The following is a 12,565-nucleotide window of genomic DNA, read 5'->3' as shown; positions in this document are numbered from 1 at the left end:
CTGAGGAGGCGCAGCCCCGCTATCCCAGACGGTACCCGGAGCGCGTTCGTTTCCGAGGGAGCGACCCCTGAACTCTCTCGGTCAGGACTCTGGTCTGAGTTACAGGGAAGAGCAGCGGAGCTGGGGAAGGATCTGCACAAGTCCCGCTTGGAGCGGCTGAGGAAGCTGGGGGTGTTCAGCCTGGTAAAGAGGAGGCTCAGGGGACACCTTGTCACTCTCCACAACTCCCTGACAGGAGGTTGTAGCCAGGTGGGGGTCGGGCTGTTCCCGCAGGCAGCCAGTGACAGGATGAGGGGACATGGCCTCAAGCTGCGCCAGGAGAGTTGTAGGCTGGACATCAGGAAGAATTTCTTCACAGAAAGGGTGATTAAACTTTGGAATGGGTTGCCCAGGATGATGGTGGAGTCACCGTCCCTGGAGGCGTTTAAGGAAAGACTGGACATGGCATTGAGTGCCATGGTCTAGTTGACAAGGTGATGGTTGGACAAGGTTTGGTCATAGGTTGGACTTGATGATATCGGAAGTCTTTTCCAACCTAATTGATTTTGTGATTCTGAGAATAAACAGGAGAGTTTATTCTCCACCAGCACAGCAGTGTGGAGGTGAGAGGCTCACCCTGGCAGGGATGGTCACAGCATTTGTAAGCCAGGTTCCTTGAGCTGTCCCGTGGACGGGCTCCCATCAGCCATTCAAACAGGAGAACAGGCTCCCACTGGCACTTTATACAGGTGACATAGAGCAGTGTGCAGGGATGTACTGACCCTGTTTGTGAGAAAGTCTGTACTGAAACAGAGGGAAAACGGGCAATTCCCTCAGGAGAAGGTGATGGGCTGAGGGTGCAGCTGAGCCATTACCATGGGCCTGATGCCGGGCTCAGCATTCCTGTTCACCAGTGCTAACTTTAAATGCTAAAAAGACACTTCACTCAGGAGGCTCTTCATGCTAATCACCTCTCTAGCTAATGGAGAAAGGTGCTTAAAACCAGCTGGAAATAATCCAAACCTATTAGAAAGATCACAGTTCTTCAGCCCTGAAGAATAATTTGTCCCTGGCATCACATTTAATAATTAATTTTAAGAGGGGGGTAGGGGGGAAAAAACCCACTGCAAACAGCATAATGTCACTTCTCCCCTCAGTACAATGCAGAAGAAAAAATAGCAATCTGGCTGTCAGCAGATCAGGGACACAGACTCCTCTAGGAAGCAGCATGACTGAGAGGGCAAGGATCATATCAAAGACGCTGGTCTCAGAAGCTCAGTTCAAAGCCAGCAGGGATATCGCTGGTATAGCAGACTTGGGGAAGACACTGGAAGGGCAAATTTATATTTTATTTTCATTTCGTGTCCCCCTGTTTTAATATAACAGAAGATAAAGGAGGCATAACACTTACTGTGTACCGAACAGCTGCCAGGAATTTGATTTAAAGTCTTCCTGATCTGTATGAGACCAGGTGTGCACTTAGATTTCTGGTTACCACAGTGGGAAAACACCATTAACACCAGATGGAAATTTCTAGACATTGAGACTGATTAGACACAGGTTGACATGGGGAGGTTAATGCATTTAATGCACCTGCACAGATCTGATGCAGAAACGAGCCTTTCCTGGGGGAATCTCGCAGCAAGTGCAATGTCCTGAGCTGTGTGGCATAACTGCAAATAGCGGCAGTTTTATTTGAGGGAAGGGTATTTTGAGGAAGAGTTAATTGGTGTTGCTTAGCAAATACAAGAGCTAGCAATAAAATGAGTTGTTTGAAGCACAAACTCTGCTTGTGTAAGCATTTCTCTGGTCTCATATGCAGATACACACACACAATGCACAAGAAATTAGACGTTATGAGTAAATACTTTAAATGTGTTATGGTTTCTGGACTTAACACACCAGCAAAAAATCATGGGCAAAGCAGAACCACCTATGATATCGGACTCTTCTTACAGACATTTTCTTCTGTGAGCAAAAATAAATTGCAATTTAGGAAATTCAGTCTATTATCCCACATTAATATACAGAAGGTAGATTAGCTGCCCCTGAACGTGAGGGCTACCTTTATATTTAAAGCAATCTATTCTTTAACTGGGCCAAACACGTTCTGAAATTATCCTAATCCAACAAACTAAAATACCTCAAATCATTCCATCTTCAGAAATAGCTCTACCAGAGCAGGGTATTTGAGCATGAACTTGTAATCTTCTTTCCTATTTTCCAGGTTATTGTAATGAACTCAGAAGCAAAACAAGACTATAACATTTTGTGTGTTGTTCCACCTCACTCAGCACACATACAAGCCTTTGTGTCCTTTTCTCTTGCAGGCTACTGCCTGGATATTCACCGTGCTTTAAAAAATATCTCTGCATCTTTTCAGTAGTGGATTTTCCGTTTTTCTTTTCATTCTTTGCTTGCTTTATTTCAGTTACCCAAGAGGAAATAATTTTGATAAAAGGATGTAGCAGCCAATACAGTTCAGGCAGGGATAATGATATGTATGGAATAAACCCAAGGGTAGATATACTGCTGAAGAGACCCCAGGCCTGAGGAGGAGGCATGCTCCGCATGCTATTAATCCTCTGTTCCATTGATTTAGGAACTGCCTGGATGAGTAGTGCCAGATCCCATATGCTAAATAAACCAAGAGGGTGGGCAGGAGTGTCCTGATTCTGCAGGAGAAAGTGATATAAGTCAACACATCACCCTACTTGGGAAGGAGCATTCCAGATCCTCTGAAACTCGACGTATCTGAACACGCTTGATGTAGATTTTCTGACAGTTTAGGTCAGTGCATGATAAAAGGCAGCTCCCAAAAATCCATCCTGCAGCCTGTAACTCCCACAGTACAGAGCTGATGAATTTACACCAAGCCAGCTTTGAACCCAGGGTCAAACTTGCAGTGATATGGTCCCTGAACAAGCCAAACACTGATAGGCTTGATAGAACTTCAAAGTGGGTATGTGAAATACTAAGCAGATTTTCATCCAAATCCAGTAAGCACAGCTTGAATGCAACAAGGTCAAGCTGCTTCTCAAATGTTCCCAAATATCCAATATCAGTAGTGAAGCTTACAAGAAAAATCTCATGGAGGAAAGGATTTTGTGCCAAGAGCCATTTTTATCACTGACAAAAAGGTCCTCCAAGATCATGTATGTCGAAGTATTATTTTCTACCAAGTTTGGGCAGATTTGAAAATAAATTTTAGCCTGTTGAAAATGGAAGTGAAATGTTCAACTAAATATGATCTTTGGGCTAAGAAAGAGGGAACTAATAGTGCTAATGAGAATGAGCATGAGGAGCTGTACTTCCAGCTGTGTCAGACTTTTGGCAAATTCTGCCAAAAGCAGTCCTGCTGCCCAGACTTGCTAATTTATGAAGCAGCAAAGGGACTGTTCAAAGATAGTATGATATCCAAGATATTATTTTAGCTAAAGAGTGATGAAGGGATGTTCAGCACAAAATAACTGCTAGCCAGTTAGTAGCCCTACTTTGAGGAAAACATATCTGCAGGCATAATCACCAAATTTGATGGAGGAAATGTGAAAACAACCCTAAACTCAGAATGATGGAACAACTCAAGCCATGCCCTTTCAAGCACTTCCATTTTTAACGAGTCCAGTTTTGGCATGGTCTGTGAGAGGGTATGGTTTCAGACCATACATAACATGTAGAGTTACCTGGAGTATGCTCAGCACCTGTTTCTGGTGTCACGGACCTTTGCACTTCTCAGATTTCTAGAAACTGTGTAGACAAAGAACAGTCAGTCTCGTGCAATAAAAATGCAAAGACAGGCTGTGCAAACTGCCCAGGCTCTGAATCGACAATTAGACCCTGCTGGAGTACAACAGAAATAATAGTTAAGAAAGGTCAAGGGAGAACCCCCTCTGAGTGCTGTCGATTTGTGCCAAGCTGCAGGCAGTGGCACTGCTGAGCCTTTGTGAGCAGCGCTGCTCCTGCACTTAGCGCAGCGCTTCGTGCCTGCAGGGTGGTGACAAGCATTTAAAGGCTTCAGGTAAGACTGAAAATGTTGCTGGAGGAAACACTGGCATTGGCATTTTTTACCCTAAATATGAAAACCAAGCTGTGGTGAAGGAAGGTTTGCTTATTTGACAGGAACACCAGTCAGGCAACTTAGTGCTAATCATGACGCAGACAATATGTACATACACCCACCTGTACAGCCTGCAGTACCTCTAGAAATACTGCCTATGGAGCAAATTCCTGTGATTCATGAGGGCTCAGCAGAAGGTATGCCAAGTAAACAGGTTTTTGTGAGATTTTCATGGATTTTCCAGCTTCTAACACTCCACAGGCTGACAGTATCTCCTGCTTTATACCTGATTTTTAAGTTTTAGATTGAGTGATTGCAAAAATCACAATTTTCCAGTCAGCAGAGAAGATTGCTCCTTAAAGCCAAAAATTACATTCCCAAGGTATGAATATTTGATCCCTCAAGGCTGCAAGTACTACAAGGAGATCTTTAGGCATGCAGCCACTCTTGGTTATTAAGTCTCTTATTCATAGTAGAGCAGTATTCATGTTTTCATTGTAAAATTCTTTTTCCAGCAATTTTCATTTTTCTAAACTGCCATAGCACATGTATGAACTTTCCAAAGATGTTCAAAGAAGTCTCTAAAAATATTTCAAGGATCTAAACCAGCTGGAGTTCTTCTATTCCTGGTAAAACAACCTACTTATTTATGTATCTCATGGTCAGTTGCTGTAACATTCCATTTGTGCAGCATTTGCAATAAATACTACCTAAACAGCAATTAGCAGATATCAGAAGTTGTTTTCTTAATTGCTTGCAGTGAACCAGGCATGTAACCATTGTCACAAACTAGTTAGTAGCCTCCTCATTTCTTTAAAATTTGTCACTATTTAAACTACACTAAAACTAAAAAGTTAAGACTGTTTTAATAGAATTTTTAGGAGTTGGGAACTTCACAACACAGATTAATTATGTCCATATTTGCTCCCATTTAATGCATGAGCATACCTTTAAAACAAATAAAATGTATTGAAAAATTAGTTTTGTCTTTAGCAGGTGAAACTCTCAGTAAAGATAATAAGCTGAATCAGTGTGATATGATTCCAATTAATTTTTATCTCCGAAAGAATTGTCTGGAAATACAGTGATTAAGAAATACTTTTAGAAATAGAAAGAGAAGTTAATTCCAGTATTATCTGGTCAGTATAATTCCAGTAAGTAACAGCCATAAGTAGACATTCATTAGTCTCTCAACAGATCAGGTTTGTTTTTCCAATCAACCAAAAGCAGAGGCCAGATGGAACAGTGAAATGCCAAACTGATGTATGTATATGATATTTGTTTATTTAAACATTTGGTGAATTCTTCACAGTGTTAAATCCAGAAAGCCTATTTGCAAGTAAATTAACAAGCCATGGAAGAAAAAAATATGCTCTAAACTTCATAATTATCTTTAGGTTTATAATTTATTACTAGAGGTTTCCAATTTATACCATAAACCTTTTAAAATCTGTCAATAAAACCTCTTGCCTGATGTTCCACTCTGCCTCTTGGCTCAGTGAAGTTACATAGGCTGAGACAGAAACAACTGCCACTGGTTTTAATGGGCAGTTTAATGCCTCTGAGGGATTTTGGATGGAGACTTTGTGGGCTGCTGTTGACTTTAGCAGGTTCCAGGTCAAGCACGAAAGACAGAAATCAGTCACTAAACTTTCTATGCTTGCCCTGCTGTCTGTAATTACAAATTAATCAAAATACATCAGTGCAATCAAGTGTCAAAGTCCAGACACTGTTTGACTGGAACTGCTGAAATGTAATTAATATATGGCTGTTGATTTCCTCTCAATTCTTGTCTCATTAAGGCATTGAACCAAGTACGTAATCACAGGAAACAGAAGCTCTAAAATAGATGAAAATCTAAAGCAGAAACAGAAGGAGGTAGCTTGAAATGTGAAAAAACAATACTGCTGTGAAAGAAAGACCTGCATGTACACAGGTAACAACCATGATTTAGAGAAGGAGTAAGGGACCCTTGCCAAAAGTGCTGCAAGGGCCAGAATTTCTCTCTTACAAAAAACCCAACCCCAACCAAAAAAACTCCAACCTCTAATATTGTGTCCAAAATCAAATGCAGAGACAAACTGAAACGCAAATTGTGCATTTCATCCATCTCTCTCTCGTAGCACATTCTATGACACTGATACCAAATTCTGTTTTTAAAGGTACTGACAGCTAAAGTCACAGAATGGTACATAAGAAGGTTTCAAAAAACCATAAAAGTAGCTTAGGCATGTAAATACCTTTGCAATTCTGGGCTAAGAAAGGATGATAATTAGTACCACAAATTAGGTTCTTACATATGCAAATAGCATTGTTTGCTGTCGCAACCAATTACAGATGTAGCTCTGTGCTGAGTTGATTGTGAGTGAGGAACAAACATACAAATCTAAACCACTGGTGTTTAAAACTCCCCTCTTGTAATTTTACTGATCTGATCCTCCTAAAACTGGCAAATATATACATCTGGGACTGTGTGTATATGTGTAGGAGAACAGTAAGTGGGAGAAACAAATCCAGATTTTTCCATCTATACAAAATGTCAACATGCTGCCTATAAAAAGATGTCAACAAAAATCCTTATAGGCACCATCCAGGCTGCTCAAGTTCTAATCTGTATCTTCACTGACAGGGAGAGCTAATCAAATCTCCAATAGAATGTTCTCTTAGTTGACAAGCTGGAAGGAAATGATGTAGCATTTTCAAAAATGCTGTAAGGCTTGGGTAATGCCAGATACCAGATGTGCAATCAAAAGTTTAAACAGAAGGTTAACAGTCCAGGAGAAGGTTGGTCCTGAAAAGTGACACTTCAAGCAGATGTGGTTTAACTGCCTTGTCAGCCCCCACTGCCAGAATGTGCCTCTGAGAAATTTCAGTGGAAGTCAAGAAAACAGGTTATTGTCAGGTCCTCAAATGCAGCATTCTATTATTTTTTATCTTTCACCTCTCTAAGTTGGTTTGTTATCTCATAATGCAAATGTAGTACTTCACTTCTCTAAAACTGAAAAAGTCTGCCTTGGGTTAGGAGTGATCAAAGTACATCTGAAAAATGTGAGGAACAGTTTTTCTTCCAATCAGGTAATTTAAATAATATTTAACATCCAAAGAGTGTTCTGGCTCCTGCAATCCAGAAGAGGTTTGTAAATTTCAAAAGTTGAGAGGGGGTTTTCCCTAGACTATGAAGGTTATAAAGGTTTGTCTTGACATTGAGTGCCAAGACGAAAGAAAAAGCCTTCCCTACCCAGAGCTAGCAGTGCCTTCTTGTAAGGAGTGGGCAGCAGAGGAACAATTTACAGTGTCAGGTGGTCAAAAACTATATAGAGTCTTTGACAAATCATTTCTGGCAAAATGCTGTCAAAAAAACCCCACTCAACCACAAGTTGAGGACAGGGAAAAAGTAGATTAAGATATGTAAGATTTTTAGTAAGACCAAATGAAGGTATCAAAATACGACAAGGGCCATTGTGGAACTCTAAGATGTAACTCTGAGCAATAGTTCCTGCTGGTATCTGAAATGGGCCATAATCCTCTGTACTCAGCTTCAGAAATTGCACCTCACACAGCTGGGAGGTGAAACAGTCATTTGGTCTCTAAGAGCTACGTTAGAAGCCAGAAAAAGCAGGAGAAAGCAGAAGCTTGGCTAGTCTGATATACAAATATTTTTTTTCCCAGAGAAAGCATATTATTGCCTTTGTACTTTACAGTAATGATCACAGAGAGGAAAAATATATTGCAAAGTAAAATCAGAGTACAAGACGTGTTTGGCTTCACTGATACAGGAATGGAAACACAGACAGTTTTTTGCAATTGGAAAAACTGCAGACACTGTTTTGTAACAGGAAAAAAGGAAAGCTATTAGTAGCAAAAATCTTTAGATTCCTTAGGTAGAAAAATATACAGCATAAATAGTTTGCATTTTCAGTGGGGCGCATCCCTTTGTGCCTCAAGCTGTCACACAGCTTAGCAGCATGACACATCTTAGTGATCTAAAGCTGGCTCCATGGCAGAACCCAAAAAACAAAACAAATGAATTTTTCAGTGGAGGAAGGCACTGTTCTCTTATCTTGTACAGTGGCTCTCGGAGCTGAAAAGAGGCAGCCACAGGATGGTAGAAATTAAAGTGTCTCAGCAGGGGAACTGTAGTTTGAATGTACCATTTCACAGGGTGTCTCTGTCTTACCTTCACTCCCACTCATCTCTTGGGGTAAAATACAGCATTACTTAAAAGTTTGACTTCAGTTATTAACTATGCAACATGCTGGACCTTGGAAAGGAATTATTATGGCCATTCACTTATTTTATTTGGAATCCCCAAACCAAGCAGACTTAACCCAGTTACTCAGGTGCATGAAATCAGTAAAGTGACAAACTGTTTGAGAGCAGCAAAGGGCACCTTTGTGTGGAAGGGAAGGTGAGCTGGGTGCTGAGCACAACAGGAGGGGGGAGCAGTGACCCCACTGAGGAGCTGGGATGCAGGTCAGCGAGTCAGCACCAGGATCAAGGCTGGGGACAGTGTCAGAGCCAGACACAGCCCAGTGAGCCTTCAGGGATGAGGCAGCTCCAGCTGGAAGACCAGCCAGTGTGTTTGGGTCTAGGTTCAAGTTTGGAGGTCAGAGCTTGGTGCAGACACAACTGTAACAGGGCTGCAAAATAACATGGCAAAAACAACAGCTAACCCTCAATGTAAGAGCAATTCCTCAAGGGAAAGGAGGGGCAAGCCTTCACTTCTATTTTTCTTCTTGGTAGTTCTTGTCAGCGAAGACGCTGATCTTGAGCTCAGTACAAGAAACCCCTTAACTCATCCGACTAAACTCCATAAGGGCATGTACTCAAGACCCTGGCATAAATTCAGGTAAAAGCAATTGTAGCAGGTGGCACAGGTCCATTTCATCGTGCAGGTGTCTGTATGTGACTCATCAACCACTCTGAAATGAAGAATTTTTTGCAAATTCACACTTTGTTGTGCCCCAGCTGTTTGCTGTTACCAGTCCCACCATAATGTTGCCACGTGAGAAGTCAGCTTGGGCTTATTTCAAACGGTACCAAAAAAGTGTTATTTTTTTGAGTGACTTAGTTTTCTTTATGCTCTTTGCAGTTCCAAAGGGGTCACATTTAGCAGTTGACCATGAAAACTATTCTCCTTAGATCAAAGAAAGCAACGGGCAGTCCAGTGTGGTCACATGGGGCTGATGAAACACACGCAGTGACACTTGACAGGACAGTGATTATCCCGTAGTTTAATAACATGTTAATCATCTTAAGAGTCATTATTTGCTCCCAGGCACACACTGTACTCCCACAGTGACATTTAAAAAAACCCCAAACAAAACACACCAGAGGACATTTCTACAGGGCAAATCATATTGAAAAGTAAAAAGATCCTGTTGGTGAAAACCATCTCTTCATCTGTCCTAGAACACAGAACTAACAGAAAGGTGGTGTGCTTTTGTGCTACTTCATGCTACTCACCCCAAATGATTTGGGATATAATTGCATAGACTTTTACTTACTAAATTTAATAAAAATGTGAATGTAAAGGTATAATATAGTCTTGGCATCACGTGATGCAAACAGCAAAAGCTTTCCCCACACCAGCTTCTTATTGGGTTGCAAAGGTTGCTGTGGGAAATTTGTCTTTTATTCCTCTTTAGGTGACACACCTAACTGTGTCTTCCAGCAGAGTTGTCAGTGCCAGGTTCAGCAGTAGCTTTCAGTACTTTTTATCTGAATTATCTGTGATTTGAGGTCACAACTACTTTCACATGTGTTACCAAACAGTTTGAAGGCTTTTAACTTCTTCTAAACCTTCCTGAACTAGATGTGAGTAATATGGGAGGTTGCAATGTACAGTAAATGCTTGATTTGGGTGTTTTCAGTCTGAGAATATTCCTTAAAACTGTGTCTGAGTTGGATGGACCCATCTAGCCCACAGGGAGACTGCTCCTTCCCGTGGAAGCACCTGAGCCTGTTTGCTGAAGATGGTCCCACTGGTACAATATGGCAAAAGAGGAATGAGAAGATGACAGGAGCTTTGTCTGCAGCCCAAGCAAAGACAGTGAGACACTTAGTGCTCCCATGAGGAAAATTCCTAAGGACCAGAAGAGAAAATCACTGAGCTGTCTATAAGTAAATCCAGAAGGAAAGCCACAGTCTGCAAACTCACAAACAGAAAAGACAGATGCTATTTTTAAATCTGAGTTCACTTTGGAGTTATTTATAGATAAAGAAGTTAATTACTGTAGTGTCTATTGTTATACAAATGACTTATGAGTTTCCAAGTTGTTTTGGGGGGTACTTAATGTAGATCTATACAGACTCATACTGGAGGTGGGACTGGTCCCAGGTCCCGTCATGGGTCTGAAGTGCATTTGTTTGGAGTTTTGCCCAGCCAAGCACTAAAAGGCAGCCCGGTCCCTGCTGCCACCACATAAGGCACATACACAATGCAGTGCAGTTAATGGGAGTTGGTGAGAAGGTCTTGTCCTGATCTTAATGGAAATGATTTATTCCCAGAAACATATTTAGTCCAAGCCTTCAAGCAATGAAGTTAAAATAGTTCCCCTGGGAGACTTCTAGAAATACATTTCTGTATCAGAGTTTTTATCTTAGTATTCAGCCTAAGTTTTAATTTCTTCCTGTTGCTTATCCCCTTTGCAGACTGTTGGCAGTTCTTTGTTCTCAACCACTTAACCTTCCTTTCACCAGCCTATAAATATTGATCTATTCCCACCTTCCCTTTTTTTTTAATACAAAAATCCCTCTGTAGGTATTTCTGCCCTACACTACCCTTCAATTTTTTTGTTGTAATGAGGCACCTAGAAACTTATGTATTCTTCTGCCAGAGTTGTTGAACAATACCTCCTTATTCATGCTGCACAAGCACAGACATTCCAACAATTTCTCAGTCCTTCATGTTATTCCTTTCAAGATTTGTCCATCACAGTAAGTATATAGAACTTGAATTCTTTTTCTTGAGACAGATTCACTGGCATTTTACCAGGCTGAATCCAATTTTTGTTGCATTTCATTGAATTTTTTAAGAAACAGACTATTTGCTTCCCAGTTTCTTTCTATACTTTTAAATAACTCATGCAGAGTGCATCCAAAGCGCAGATGGGAGGTTTCATTAATTTATGATTTACTTCTTTGTCTTGGGTTGTATTTTCCCAGGAGCTACAAGTGATCTCAACTATACAGTTAATCACCTTATTCTAATCCAGCATTTATCAAACTGCATCTTGATGTTACTCTTGACTCATCATTAGCTTTAGGAAACAAACAACTGTTTGGTTACATTAAAAGGTATCATAGAAGTTGAATCATATTTCAGGAATGGAAACATCTGCAATTTTGGTATATATATATGCACAGATATATTTATGAAAATGAGTATGATTCACTGCACAGATGACAATTTTATATTTCATACTCAAAATCATTTCGATCAGTTTCTAATAATATAGTAGATACTGCAGCAACTGCTGCCTGCAACAACAGCTCAGGCTGTAGTCATTGCTATAATACGCTATGAAGCCATAGGACAAACTGCTCTGAATGATGAGCTGAAATCATCAAGAACTTAAAATTCAAAATGGGAATTAAAATTAGAGGGAAATAAATTAGAGGGAACTTTTTCCCAATTCAATTCAACTTCAAATGCAAATTCCCAATAACAAAAACTGTCTTAGTAGTCATAGAATTACTTCTGTTTAATATCTACATATAAAAGAAGCCTGAAAATCAGTTTGAGGGAGTTATTCTTAGATCAGTTGTCTGTTGAGAAGAAATTTTCCGTCTGCATTCCCGCCGGAGTAAATGAGATACCACTGAGCTTTTGAAAGCAGAGTTCATAGCCACCTGCATCTTTCTGTCCTTAGTCAAGTCCTTTTTTGGATTTAAACAAATAAGACATGTAGCAAAATCCCACTGTTCAGGGCTTAGAGCACCTGCTAGAAACATCTGGTTACTGCTATTTAGCTAGAGCTCAGAATCTTCTCATTCTTGTGTGTTTCCTCAAGCTTGTCTTCATAAAAGGTCAGAGAACAGAAGAAAGTCCTCCCTTTTTGTAAACCTTGTATAATCCTATTGATTTACCCTGTGTTCAACCCAGTTAATTTCAATTTACCCTTTTATGATTTGTTTCCCTCAAAGTTAATAAACCTATGCTAACCGTTTTAGTTCCAGCTATTTCTTGTTTGTGCCAAGCACCAGGGGAGAAAAATGAATGGTGATCTCCTGCTCTGTGCCTCTGAGCAATGCAGCACAGAAATCCCAGCCCACAGCTCACGCAGAGCTGGAGTGATGCTGGTGGATTGTGCAGCTGCTCCTGGTATGTGACCACACTGGGTGATACCTGTGGTTGGTTCCTGCCACACAGCCCCAGGGGAGATAGGGGATTCAAATTTTAGTTTGATGAGCTCTCTGGGCTGTGACATAATTCGGGATCCACACAGTCTGATCTATGATATATCTTTCAACTTTGATATGCCTTTTACACATAAATCCCACATGCAATTGTGGTCTTTTAGGAGA

The sequence above is a fragment of the Chiroxiphia lanceolata genome, chromosome 10 (assembly GCF_009829145.1).
Source record: "Chiroxiphia lanceolata isolate bChiLan1 chromosome 10, bChiLan1.pri, whole genome shotgun sequence".
In the NCBI taxonomy this organism is placed as follows: Eukaryota; Metazoa; Chordata; class Aves; order Passeriformes; family Pipridae; genus Chiroxiphia; species Chiroxiphia lanceolata.
The sequence above is the reverse complement of the archived record's forward strand: the minus strand, read 5'-3'. Positions refer to the sequence as shown.